General features: G+C 46.0%; 1 long non-coding RNA gene across 1 annotated transcript; it reads left to right on the top strand.

Annotated features, from left to right (window-relative positions):
- Positions 1 to 4,939: 4,939 nt before the first annotated feature.
- LOC135902736 (uncharacterized) lies at positions 4,940 to 7,117 on the top strand. The gene is made up of 3 exons (XR_010564578.2): positions 4,940 to 5,531; positions 6,486 to 6,647; positions 6,849 to 7,117. It is a non-coding gene; the product is annotated as an uncharacterized lncRNA (long non-coding RNA).
- Positions 7,118 to 12,878: the final 5,761 nt, after the last annotated feature.

Below are 12,878 nucleotides of genomic sequence, written 5' to 3'. Positions count from 1 at the left end.
ATTATACCTGTTTGTTTTATATGTTTCACAGCAGAGAGGATCGCGTATGCCTCCGCTGTGAAAATGCTGGTGTTTGGATTTAATGCACCGGACGTTGAGAACGAAGGTCCGAGAGCTGCATAAGCTACACCATAAGTTGACTTTGAAGCGTCTGTATAAAACTCCGCGCAGGAATACTTAGCCTGGAGTTCGAGGAAGTGTGAATGTATGTGTACCTCAGGCGCATGTTTTGTTAATGCGACGAAAGACATATCACACTTTATATTCTGCCATTCCCAAGGTGGTGCAATGTTAGTGGGAGTCATTAGGACTGTTTCTCGATGTTGAATACCAGTTTCATGAGCTAGTTGTTCTAAGCGCACAGAGAGAGGAGCTCGAACAGATGGGCGGTTATGGTAAAGTCTTGCAGAAGATAAGTCAAGGACAGTTGAGTGACACGGATGTTCGTAATTCGATTTACATTTTAAAAAGTAGGAGAAGCTCAGATACGTTCTGCGCAGATGTAACGAGCATTCGTTCGCCTCCACATACAGACTTTCCACAGGGCTTGTCCTAAATGCGCCTGTTGCCAGCCGTATGCCTAGATTGTGCACTGGGTCGAGGATTCTGAGAGCACTATCCGATGCGGATTGGTACACCACGGCTCCGTAGTCGAGGCGTGATCGTACAAGGCTCCTATATAGGCTAAGCAAACACCTCCTATCACTGCCCCAGTTTGTTCGAGAAAGTAGCTTCAGCAGGTTCATTGTCTTCAGGCACTTCGCTTTGAGATATTTCAAGTGTGGAATAAAATTAAGTTTTGAGTCCAAGATAATACCTAAAAATTTGTGTTCAAGGCTGACCGACAGTAGTTGTCCATTAAGGTGAATAGTGGGTCCTGGTGATATGCCTCTCTTGTTTGAGAAGAGAACACATGTGCTTTTTTGAGGGTTAAATTTAAAACCATTTTCTTCTGACCACTTTGAGAGTTTGTTTAGGCCGAGCTGTACCTGCCTCTCGCAGATGCTAAGATTGCACGATCTAAAAGCTATCTGTACATCGTCTACATAGACCGAGTAAAAGAGTGTGCGAGGTATGACGGTGTGTAAGGAGTTCATTTTCACAATAAAGAGAGTACAGCTCAGCACTCCACCCTGCGGTACACCTGTCTCCTGTATGAATGATCGTGACTCCACATTGCCAACTCTAACTCGAAACGTTCTGTCAGACAGGTAGCTTTCAATAATGGTCAGCAGGTTGCCACGTATACCCATTCCAGAAAGATCCCGAAGGATCCCAAAGCGCCACGTGGTGTCATACGCCTTTTCCATATCAAGGAACACAGAAACGGCCAGCTGTTTGTGGATAAAGGCTTCACGGATGTACATTTCCATGCGGACAAGCTGGTCTGTCGTCGACCTGCCTTCCCTGAAACCGCATTGGTATGGGTCTAATATTTTGTTGGTTTCAAGATAGTGGAGCAAGCGTTTATTCACCATCTTTTCAAAGAGTTTGCATAGGCAGCTTGTCAACGCTATCGGTCTATAACTGTTTGCCAAGGAAGGGTCCTTACCCTGTTTCAAAATGGGAATTACAATGGCCTCTTTCCAGACAGAGGGAATCTGGCCAGAAGACCATATACGATTGTAAAGAAAAAGAAGAGTTTTTAGTGTTTCAGATGGCAAGTGTTTTAACATTTCATATATTATGCGGTCAGAGCCTGGGGCAGATTTGTTGCAGCCGTTTAGTGCTGCTTGAAGTTCTGCTATGCCAAATGGTCTATTATATACCTCACATGTTGCAGTTTTTCGTACTAATGGCTGCCGTTCTATTCGTGTTTTATGTCTTTGAAATGTGTCAGAATAGTATGACGAACTGGATATGCGTTCAAAATGTGCGCCTAGATAGTTCGCCTGGTCTTCCATACTATCTCCCTGTGTATTTACTAAGGGTAGCGAGTAAGGTTGTCGGCCTTTGATCCTGTGCACTCTATTCCAGACTTTTGTCTCATCCGTGTAGGAGTTAATTCCTGATATATATTTTTGCCAACTCTCTCTTCTAGCTTGTCGGCGCGTTCTCCTTCCCTGAGATTTGACACGCTTGAAATTAACAAGGTTTTCTGCAGTTGGAGAATCGCGGAGCAACCCCCATGCTTTGTTCTGCTTTTTACGTGCGTTACGACACTCCTCGTTCCACCACGGAACACGGCGCTTGTTAGATGATCCCTTTGTTTCTGGGATACATTTGGTTGCGGCATCAATCAGAAAAAAGGTGAAGTATCGAACTGCACCTTCTAGGCTTAGAGCACAGATGTCAGTCCATGATATGAGAGTAATTTTTGAGAACTGTTCCCAGTCGGCTGAATCAGTTTTCCACCGAGGAAACTGTGGGGGACATTCATTCATCTTCGGTGTAGACAGAATTATCGGGAAATGGTCGCTACCGTATGAATTTCCAATAACATTCCATTTAAGATCAGGTAAAAGGGTGGGAGATGCAATACTGAGGTCTATAGAGGAATAGGTTTTATGTGCAGTATTATAATATGTGGGTGCCTTACTATTCAAAAGGCATGCACCAGATGAAAAGAGAAACTGTTCAATCAGTCGACCTCGCACATCGCAATGAGAGTCGCCCCATAGGTTGCTGTGTGCATTTAAATCTCCTAGAACCAAATAGGGTTCGGGTAATTGATCTATTAATTTATGGAATTCATGCTTATGGAGCTGATAATGCGGAGGTATATACAGAGAGCAGACGGTAATAAGTTTGTTTAGAAGTATGGCTCGAACGGCCACTGCCTCTAGGGGCGTTTGTAGCTGTAGATGTTGGCACGCTATACCTTTGTCGATTATAATGGCTACACCGCCAGATGACGCGATGGCATCATCACGATCTTTACGAAAAATAACATAATGACGAAGAAAGTTAGTGTGTTTAGATTTAAGATGGGTTTCCTGTACACACAGCACTTTTGGAGTGAGTTCGTAGAGAAGTTCTTGAACATCATCAAGGTTTCTAAGGAGACCTCTGACGTTCCACTGCATAATTAGCGTGTCCATAATGAAGTTAATTTGGTGCTGTGTGTACGGAAATAGAAGTTATGCCTTAGATTACAGAGCCCTTTCGAGGCCCTGTAACCGGGGTTTTGCTTTTTCTGAAGCGCTCGAGGGAGCCTCGCCGCTCCTTAGGCGCTTGTTGCGCCTTGGGGGTAGGTGTAGTGTCCATTGCCTCTAGTGAGGCGCCGGACACGTGCTCTTGCGAGCGAGAAGTTACCAGCGAGGGTCCCACCTTGGAGGGCAAGACCCCTGCGCCCACCGGCCCGGAGGTCGATGGGGCTCCCTGAGGGATTTGGCTGCGCCGGCTGTTGCCAGCGCTGGAAGGGGCCGGGGAGGTTGGGGCAGCCTCGGCTGCGCCCACCTTCGAGGTCGTCGGCCCCGACTGCTGTGTTGGCGTAGCAGCGTCAGCTGCAGCCGCCGGGGGGGCGGATGGCGTCACTGCCGCCTCACTGGGTGTGGGTCGGACAGCCGCCGGAGACCGTTGTGGCGCTGCCCCCTGACGCGCCACTTCGGCGAAACTAGCCCTAGGAAGGTATGCAACCCGCCTGCGTGCCTCTTTGAATGATATGTTTTCTTTTACTTTGATAGTGACTATTTCTTTTTCTTTCTTCCAAGACGGGCATGACCGCGAGTATGCGGCATGCTCGCCATCACAGTTCACGCAGTGTGGAGCGTTTTCGCACGTTTCAGAGGCATGGTCACGGGAACTACATTTTGCACATGTCTGGCGGCCTCGGCAGTTCTGTGAGCTGTGGCCGAATCGCTGGCACTTAAAGCATCGTCGGGGATTTGGAATGTACGGTCTCACTCGGATTTTCACGTACCCTGTCTCAATAGCGTCGGGTAGGTTGCTTGAGCCAAATGTAAGTATTAGGTGCATGGTATTGATTTCTTTTCCGTCACGTCTTATTTTAATTCTCTTAACATTGATCACGTTCTGATCGTTCCAACCCTCAAGTAGTTCAGCTTCAGACAATTCTACAGATCAGCATCCGATACAACGCCACGGGTAGTATTCATGGTACGGTGTGGGGTCACTGTGAGTGGAACACCCCCAAAAGATACAAGTTTGGACAGTTTTTCATATTGTTTCTGATCGCGGAGCTCTAGGAGGAGATCACCGCTAGCCATTTTCGATGCTTTGTATCCGGGACCGAATACTTCCGTCAGAGTTTTCGAGACAACGAAAGGCGAGATCATTCTTACTGTCTTCTCAGGCTTATCAGAGTGGATGACATCAAAGCGGGGAAAGTTCTGTGTACGATTGCCAAAAAACTTAAAGACATCTTCGGTGCGCCCTCGTTTCTGAGGGCGATCAGGAAGTTTGGGGAAAGAGGTTTCCATGAAAATGTATAAAATTCGGCAACAGCGCCGACCGCCCACCACGGAGCCCAACGAGGGGACGCTGCAGAGCTTGCATGCAAGTCTGCACGACGCCAGCCGTACGCCGCCACTATAACCAAATATGGTGTACCCAAGATTGGATAGCCACACAGGGTTAACCCTTGCCGCCAAGAAGAAGGAAGTAAATAGAAGAGAGAAGAAGACAGGAAAGATGTAAAGTGAGAGATAAAGACGAAGGTTTGAGAAGAGAGAGACAGGAAAAGGCGACTGCCGATTTCCCCCGGGTGGGTCAGTCCGGGCGTGCCGTCTATGTGAAGCCGAGGCCAAAGGGGTGTGTTGCCTCCGCCGGGGGGCCTTAAAGGTCCAAACACCCAGCTTCGGCTCAACCCCCAGGATCCCCTTTTCCCCAGACACGGCTAAGCCGCGCACGGCTACACGCGGGAGGGGCCAACCCTCGTGTGCTCGGGTCCGTGGTGTCGCAACACACCAAACGCCTGCTTACGCAGACGCCCCTGCGGGGATGTGGACCTTACAATGGGGTGGGACATTCCCACAGAACTGTTTTGAAAAGCCTTTGTGGTGACCGTCGCTGCAATGTGCACGTTTGAAAGTATCTACAATGAGAAAAGCAGTCTGTGAACGCGAGTTTTCGTTGGGAAAAGGTTTGCAGGAAAGCCAATTTGCTGATTTTTGCGAACTTTAATCATTGTCATCGACATGAGTAATGTGTCACGTGGCCTCCGCCACTTTGCGACAGAGAGAGAGAGAGATCCGAAAAGGTATCATCCGCCATCTTGCGACGGGGAGAGAGAGAGAGAGATCCGGAAAGGTATCCGGAGAGTGGTGTGGCAGTCCACTGCACACCGCAGCAAGCGCATGATGGCCGTCGCCTGTTCTTCGGACTGGAATGGACCCTTGCTCCGCGGCTGTCTCATTGGCCATAGCCAACTGAAATTCCTAAACCACTCGAGGTTATACCTCGGAGTAAATTGTGCCACGTGCACATTTAGTTTTGGTGGTGCTCGCGCGCCACGTTTAATGCAGGCGCTGGAGCGGCTGAAACCCGGCCAAGATTTCATCGCCGTCTGCGTCGGCGGCAATGATGTAGCGACACATGAAGCGGCAGACGATATAGCTGACAACATCAAGGTAAGTTAATTCGTTGCATATCAGTTGTTGCACTAACTGTACGTCGTATGTCGCGCCAATTAAATCTCTTGTTTCAATTGCGTGTATGTTATGGTGTGTAGAGTGCACGTGTGCGCGCCTTTATTAACTGCCTGGTTAATGATACATTGACTATTGAAATTCTTCCATCAGCGTGTGAAGTAAATCCGCGTTGTAATTTAGATTAGCTGCAGCTAGGCTTCATTGCGACGTGCGACATCGGCCATGCCGCTTTCTGCGTGCGCGCATTGTTCGGTACGCATCATGGCTCCGCGAACATGTGCGCGCCTTTATTAACTGTCTGGTTAATGATGCATTGACTATTGAAATACTTCCATCAGCGTGTGAAGTAAATCCGCGTTGTAATTTAGGTTAGCTGCAGCTAGGCTTCATTGCGACGTGCGACATCGGCCATGCCGCTTTCTGCGTGCGCGCATTGTTCGGTACGCATCATGGCTCCGCGAACATGTGCGCGCCTTTATTAACTGTCTGGTTAATGATGCATTGACTATTGAAATACTTCCATCAGCGTGTGAAGTAAATCCGCGTTGTAATTTAGATTAGCTGCAGCTAGGCTTCATTGCGACGTGCGACATCGGCCATGCCGCTTTCTGCGTGCGCGCATTGTTCGGTACGCATCATGGCTCCACGAACGTGTGCGCGCACTCGCGTATTTTTTTATGGGGTAAATGCAAATGTATGAGGGAAATGCAAATTGAAAGCATTGTTCGAGCCAATGCACGTGTTGCCCGCGTTCATGTTTCATTGTGCAGTGGGAGGCATGTGCCATCTTCCACATACAGCACCGTTTTAAACCACGATGTTTTCAGTGCAGTACTTTTTACCGCACTTACCCTTTGATCACAAGCATGCCAAGAACAATGTGCAGTGCTGTTGCCATCATGTTCTGCGACTTTTTTTATTATTATTATGCAGCATGTCCTGGAATGTGCGGCCGCCATAGCCAGGAAGGTTTTCTGATTTGCCATACCCCCTCGCCTCAATGAAGGCGAAAACGGGAAGAAGAGGGTGCGTGTGAACGCACTCACAAGGCAGCATGTGGCAGCAATGACAAACGTCATCTGCATAAATTTGGAAGTAAGTCATGTATATGTCTGTTATATATGTGATCGCATTACATTACTGATCGCAGTGTAAAGCTGCCACCACTGACAAACATTCCTTGTTTGCTGTTGACCAGCTCAAGTCAGCATGTTTGATTCATTTTGTTGAGTAGGATTAACTTGAAAATGTTCATGTGCTAACAGAAGTGCTAATAAAAACTGTTTACAATTACAGGACAGGTTCCTTGGAAAAGCCAGGGCCACGAAGTCAGCTTTCTACGGCGCTGATGGATACCATGTGTCCCGGGGAGCTGGCATAAAGGCCCTGGCCAGGGCACTGAGCCTTGCCGTCCGGGCTGCTTTCAGAGCAGAATGGCAGCCATGTGGCAGGAAGACTGCCACTCAGAATTGGAAAATTCTCTACTGCGCAGCCTGCCAGGCCAAAGGCCATGTCAGCCCTCAGTGCGAAACATTTTTGCAAAATGCACAGCCTTAAAGTGCAAAGCGAACATTGTTTAACTGTGCGAACAAATGGACCACAGAGACAGCATGGGACAAGGTCGGACTCAGACTTGCAACTTAGTTGCGAGTCTGCACCCGTCCTTGTGCCATGCTGTCTCTGTGGTGCATTTGTTCGCGCAGTTAAACAATGTTCGCTAGTATGTACCAACTCGCCCAACAAGTTCTAAACTACTTAAGAGTGCAAAGCTTGAGAGGAACCTTTGGCTAGGACCAACCTCCAGTTTCACTATTCCAGTACATGTAAAACACAGAAATGCTTTGTTGAGATAACCGTTGGATGAATTTGAATGACATTTGTTGCATGTGAGAAACATGCGTAAATTGGAATGAAAGAGCTTGTTTGTTGGGTTCTTAAAATGTTGGTAAATTGTAGTGGCTCGAGCAGGCAAAATGTTTATTCCTCTTGAATTTTTGCAGGAATTTCCAAAAACTGGTTAGTTTGAAAACAATTGAAACACAACGTTAACAAGCATGTATTTCTGCACAAATAACAAACATCACAGTTCTGTGATGTCTCATCACATCTGTCAGAGCTCCTAGCACAAATTTGAAAATGGTGCTCCTGCTGCTTAAGTGGAAGTGTTACAATGTTTATGAGGTTTTCGGGAAATTCCTACTCACTAGTTACAGGTTTATCTGATAGCAGTGTATAATAAGCCATTTTTCTCATCACTAGATGTCTTATCAGATGGATTTTTAAAGACAAATGCGATATCAGGTTGTATTGCTGAGTGAGAGTTGTACACTTGATACTCGAGCTTTTTTCAGTTTCCTACCGTATTGCATCAAGTTCATGTCCTACATAAAAAAGCAGCTTCTTACTGTCAGTCGATATTTATGCTTTTTTATTGGCAACAAAACTATGCAGCGGTTGTTGAGAAAAATTTATTTGTCCCCTATGTATTTGGATAGGTGCCCCTGAACTAGAGCGCCCTAAAACGCCAACTGCAGTGAAATTTTTTTATTGCTGAAACACCTACTTTGAGATAGTGCATATACAGAGCAACCGTCTTGGAAAATTACAAATTTGAAGCAAGATGGAAGATAGAGGTCTTGCATAAACAGATGTGACTATGATAGCGCAGGCAGTTGAGCATACCTCAGAATGTTGAAAGACTGCACAGGTCGTTCGCATACCTGCCTAGATTAGGTTTGCCTGCTGCAGGACGAAAAGTCTTGAAGGCAATATGCTTATATTTCGGTCATGTCTGCTAACCACGAGGTGCACACATTGTCTGCACAGGTACTATTTCAAAGCTGCTTGTGAGTAAGCTGGACCATTACTAGGACCGCAGGTTTGCCAAGATTGCTTTAACGCTATGTACCGATTACCGCTAATACAAAATTACTGTAGCGAAGTGAAATTTTGTTGCAGTTGGTCTTTCATGGAGTACGAGATGTTGATGAATGCCTTCAACTTCCGTTGCCTGTAACTTCACTGTGCTTTATGCAAACAAGCCTAAATTGCTTTTTAACAGCTCTGCCTGGGTAACATGTCAACTATTACATTGAAACAGTGAAATTTCTTTAAGGTGAGGTCAGGTCAGTTTATTTTCTTAGAGGCCCCTTCATCAGGGGTGTTACGTAAGGGGTGGGGTACATCGTGTAACAAAAGTTCAACATGATAACAAACGAAACATATGTCTTGTAAAGATGTTTTGCTTTTATTAAGAAACATTGGCGAGACAGTTCCTTTAGCTTGGCAGCTCAGTTTCGTTTTGCTCAACTCAAACATACCAGGCTTTCTTGTGAATAGAAACATTAAATGAAGCTGTCATTATTCATTGGAAGGAAATTTTAGAAAATTGAAGTTTATATTCTGTTTCTTCACGAATTCTAAAAAAACATTCTAAGGGAAACATGTTCATTTCGCTTCAGCAAGCGTGACAGACATTCAACTGTGACACACAAAAATGCTGCTTTTGATTTATTGCGTAATGTATTATATGACACTGCTTATGTTGGTATGTGCTTTATATTGTGTATTGGCTTATGATAGCATGTTGCTTTTATTCTGTATTTGCATGCATGAAGCACAGCCTTACGTTTCGCTATTTCGTTCATACAACTGGAATAATGTCGATTTCAAAGAACATTTTATGCGCGTGTTCTTTTCCTCCGTTTGTCACCACTTTCGGAAATTAAAGTGGGCTGTACCGCTGAGCCAAGGAAGTGCACATAGAAGTTGGTTTGTGAACTTGATTCGTGTCTGAAATTACTACTGCTGGGCTGTTGTGCATAAGTACAGCGTTTACAATAAAAACTCGAGCTGCTTCAGCTGGTGCACTCCGCTGCATAGCTTCAGTCTCCGCATAGGGAGTGAGGACAGCACTTATTGTTATAGTTGTCCCGAACTCCCCTTCAATGAAACAATAAAATAGGCTAAAAGACAGTTGAAACTTTGTATTTGTGTGATTTGACAAATCTGCAAAGGGCTTGCCGTACTCTCACGTACCCTACTATTTCTCAGATAGTGGCTCACTCCTGCCCATAAAAGACCTATTGTTCAAACACCAAAATTCAGTTCACTTGCGACATTGCGAAACCATGCGACACTGGAAACTGTCGACACCTATACCAGCCCTCCAGTGCCCCGGCATACAAAAAAAAGAAACACTGGGCTTACAAAATAGTGCAAGCAGAGCATGGCATTTTTGGTATTCTATGATGCTGGGGCGTACTATTTCTAGGCCTCGCTAAAATTATGTGCCATTACACCAACTGCTGGGTGTAACGGCATACATGCATGCATTTCAATTGGCCAGCCAACGAGAAAATCTATATTCAAGATAATGTACCTCAGAGGATGGCAAAACAACCAAATACATTGCGAATATCTGCCATTCAACTACAATGAGTTATATTTGTTTTCTGCAACAGAGCTTGAAATCATTTACAAGCTCCAATACTACGAGGTACTTTGGCAAGAAATGCATAGCCTACCCTTGCTGTCATGTAGGATAGCAAGTTACATCAGTGGGCAAGCATGTGCATTAAAATACATTTCTGAAGAAGATGCGCAAGCTACAATATGTAATGCATGGTTGAAGTTAGCGCTAGGCTTGTACACTGCATTAAATGTTGCAAAACATCGCCCCGAGTGTAATAAAAAAACATTCTTGGCGTATCAGTGCCTGGTACCAGTATGTGCATTTCACGGCAGCTGTGGTGTGTTGATAGAAGTGCCTTTCAAGGGGTTGCCAGTTTAGGATACCGCTTTTAAACATTCGGGCCTTGCATTTTATCCCACCACACAAGAAAGAGAGATGGGCTGACAACACCTGCTACGTGTGGATAACACATTAAGTGTAGTTATGCCGCAGCATTTCCACAAAAAACGAAAATGGCACAAATGTTTCCTGTTTCTTTTTTAATGTCTCGGCATGATAACGACATTAAACAGAAAAGGTGACCGACGTAAACAGCTTCCAGCAAAACAATGTGCAGCAAAATAAACCGAGATGCAGGCAGCTAAGGTGCAGCAGGGTACATACCAGCTGTCAAGGTGCAGAGATGCTCTAAAAAGCAAGCAGCAACCTTAACTGGCAGTTATCTTTGCTTCCTTGTGTCATGTAATATTCCATGCAATGGCACATACTCGTCACAATTATTATGCAGATAAGTACTGTCGTGAAATAAAGATATGTATTGGAGAGATCAAAGGAGTGCAGGCAAGACGTCATTAGCGTAGTGCACAGACAATTTTATTGGTTTTCGCAAGGTGTGCTGTAGCCGCATGGCAATGTCGCAAGAAACAGAACACAAGTTCAGGGAACACGACTGCAGCAGGTTTATTCAGCTCCGGAATTTACGCTGGTTCTGCAACCCAAAGTTCAGCTGGGCTACCTAAAGGAATCTGGGATGAAAAGAAAGGCCTGTTGGTCCGCGAGGTGCAAGCACCACTGCCATTGCAGTAATGCGCAATAGCAGGTCCCCCAATTCCGCAATAGCTAAAATAGCTAACATTTTGGCTGAGGCGGCAGAAACAGAATGACTTGAAGCAGCCCGCAGCTAAAATGTTAGCTCACACTGCTGTATGGCATTTCAGAACTTCAGTGTCATCCCTCGTTATGGTAGCAGCTAAGCGTTAGGATTCAATTACTGCCACCAGCAATTGCGCGGGCTGATTACTCCTCCGGTTCTCATTGTTGTCTGTCTTCTGCAGCGTCTCACCGGGTCACTGCCTGTGCCAGCATCCATGTATCCACAGGCTCATTGCATGTGCATGCATAGATGTTGGTACAGCCCAGTCCCAAACATTTCATTCCCTGGCAATGCTGCTGAGCCACACCACTGCTGTGTGAATAATGTCTCTCTCGGGTGTGTGTTCTGGTTGGGAACTCCAGAGGCCTCCCTTGTTATGGTGGCAGCACGGCACTAGGATACGATAGCTGCTGTCACGCGTTACTCTGGCTCCTCACTCCTCGAATTCCCAACAGTGTGTGTTTTGCAGCTTCTCACCGGGCCACTGCCTGCGCCAGCATTCATGTATCCACAGGCTCATTGCACGCGGTAGCACAGGGGCTGGTACAGCTCATTCGCAAATATTTTGTTTTAAGGTCAGGCGGCAGAAGCATTTCATGCTGCAAAAGAGAAGTGCCTGACCTTTGCATGAATGTTTCATGTGTATTGGTTATTCTTCTTTTTGTGTTTGCTCTTTGCATGCTTGTTTGTGGTTTGTTTTCTTTATGTTGCAGGCTCAAGCAAACGGAATCCTGGAGTTGCTGCGCAACTGACCGATTCTTTTGCATATCCTTTAGTTTTTGTCGGCTTTACAACTGTTGCGTTGGGGCTGTCTTACTCGCATGTACTTCCTTCGAAGAAACGGCTGGAAAACCAGACCATTGCAGCGGCACTCTCAGCAGCACCTGCTTGCTAGAGAGCGCGGTTCCCAGGTGGCGGATGGGGGACCTGCTATTGCGCATTATCGCAACGGCAGTAGTGCTTGCACCTCGCGGACCAACAGGCCTTCCTTCTTTCCTCAGATTCCTCTAGGTAGCTTAGCTGAACTTTGTGTTGCAGAACCAGCCTAAATTGGGGAGCTGCATAAACCTCCTGCAGTCGTGTTCCCTGAACTTGTGTTCTGTTTCTTGCGACATTGCCATGCGGCTACTGCACACCTCGCGAAAACCAATAAAATTGTCTGTTGACTACACTAATGACGTCTTGCCTGCACTTTTTGATCTCTCTGCTACATATTTTTATTTGACGACGGTAGTTATTCAAGTATTAATTGTGACGAGCACCTGCGATTGCATCGAATATTACATGACATAGGCTAGCAAAGAAACTGCGAGTTGTGGTTGCCGCTTGCTCCTTAGGGCATCTCTACACCTTGGCAGCTGGTATGTAGCCTGCTGCCCACCTTAGCACCTCCGTCTCAACTTATTTTGCTGTGAATTGTTTTGCTGAAAGCTATTTACATCGGTGACTTTTTCTGTTTAATCTATTTACCATGCCGAGACAAAAAAAGAACGGGGAAGCCATGTGGCCCTTTTTTTCTGCAGAAATGCTGCAGCACACGTAACACGTGTTGTATCAGTCCACCTGGTTTTCTTTTTATGGTTTGTTTTTTGTGCTGTGATAAATTGCTGCATGGCCCGAATGTTTGCCAGGGGTATCTGAAACTGGTACCCACACAAAATACATTTTTAAGAACAAACCGCAGTTGCTGCGAAATGCAAATCCTGGTACCAGGCACTGCTATGCCAATAACTTCTTTTATTGTGCCCAGGGCAATATT

This window comes from Dermacentor albipictus, chromosome 2 (genome assembly GCF_038994185.2).
Source record: "Dermacentor albipictus isolate Rhodes 1998 colony chromosome 2, USDA_Dalb.pri_finalv2, whole genome shotgun sequence".
Classification (NCBI taxonomy): Eukaryota; Metazoa; Arthropoda; class Arachnida; order Ixodida; family Ixodidae; genus Dermacentor; species Dermacentor albipictus.
This window is presented reverse-complemented; position numbering and strand designations above follow the sequence as displayed.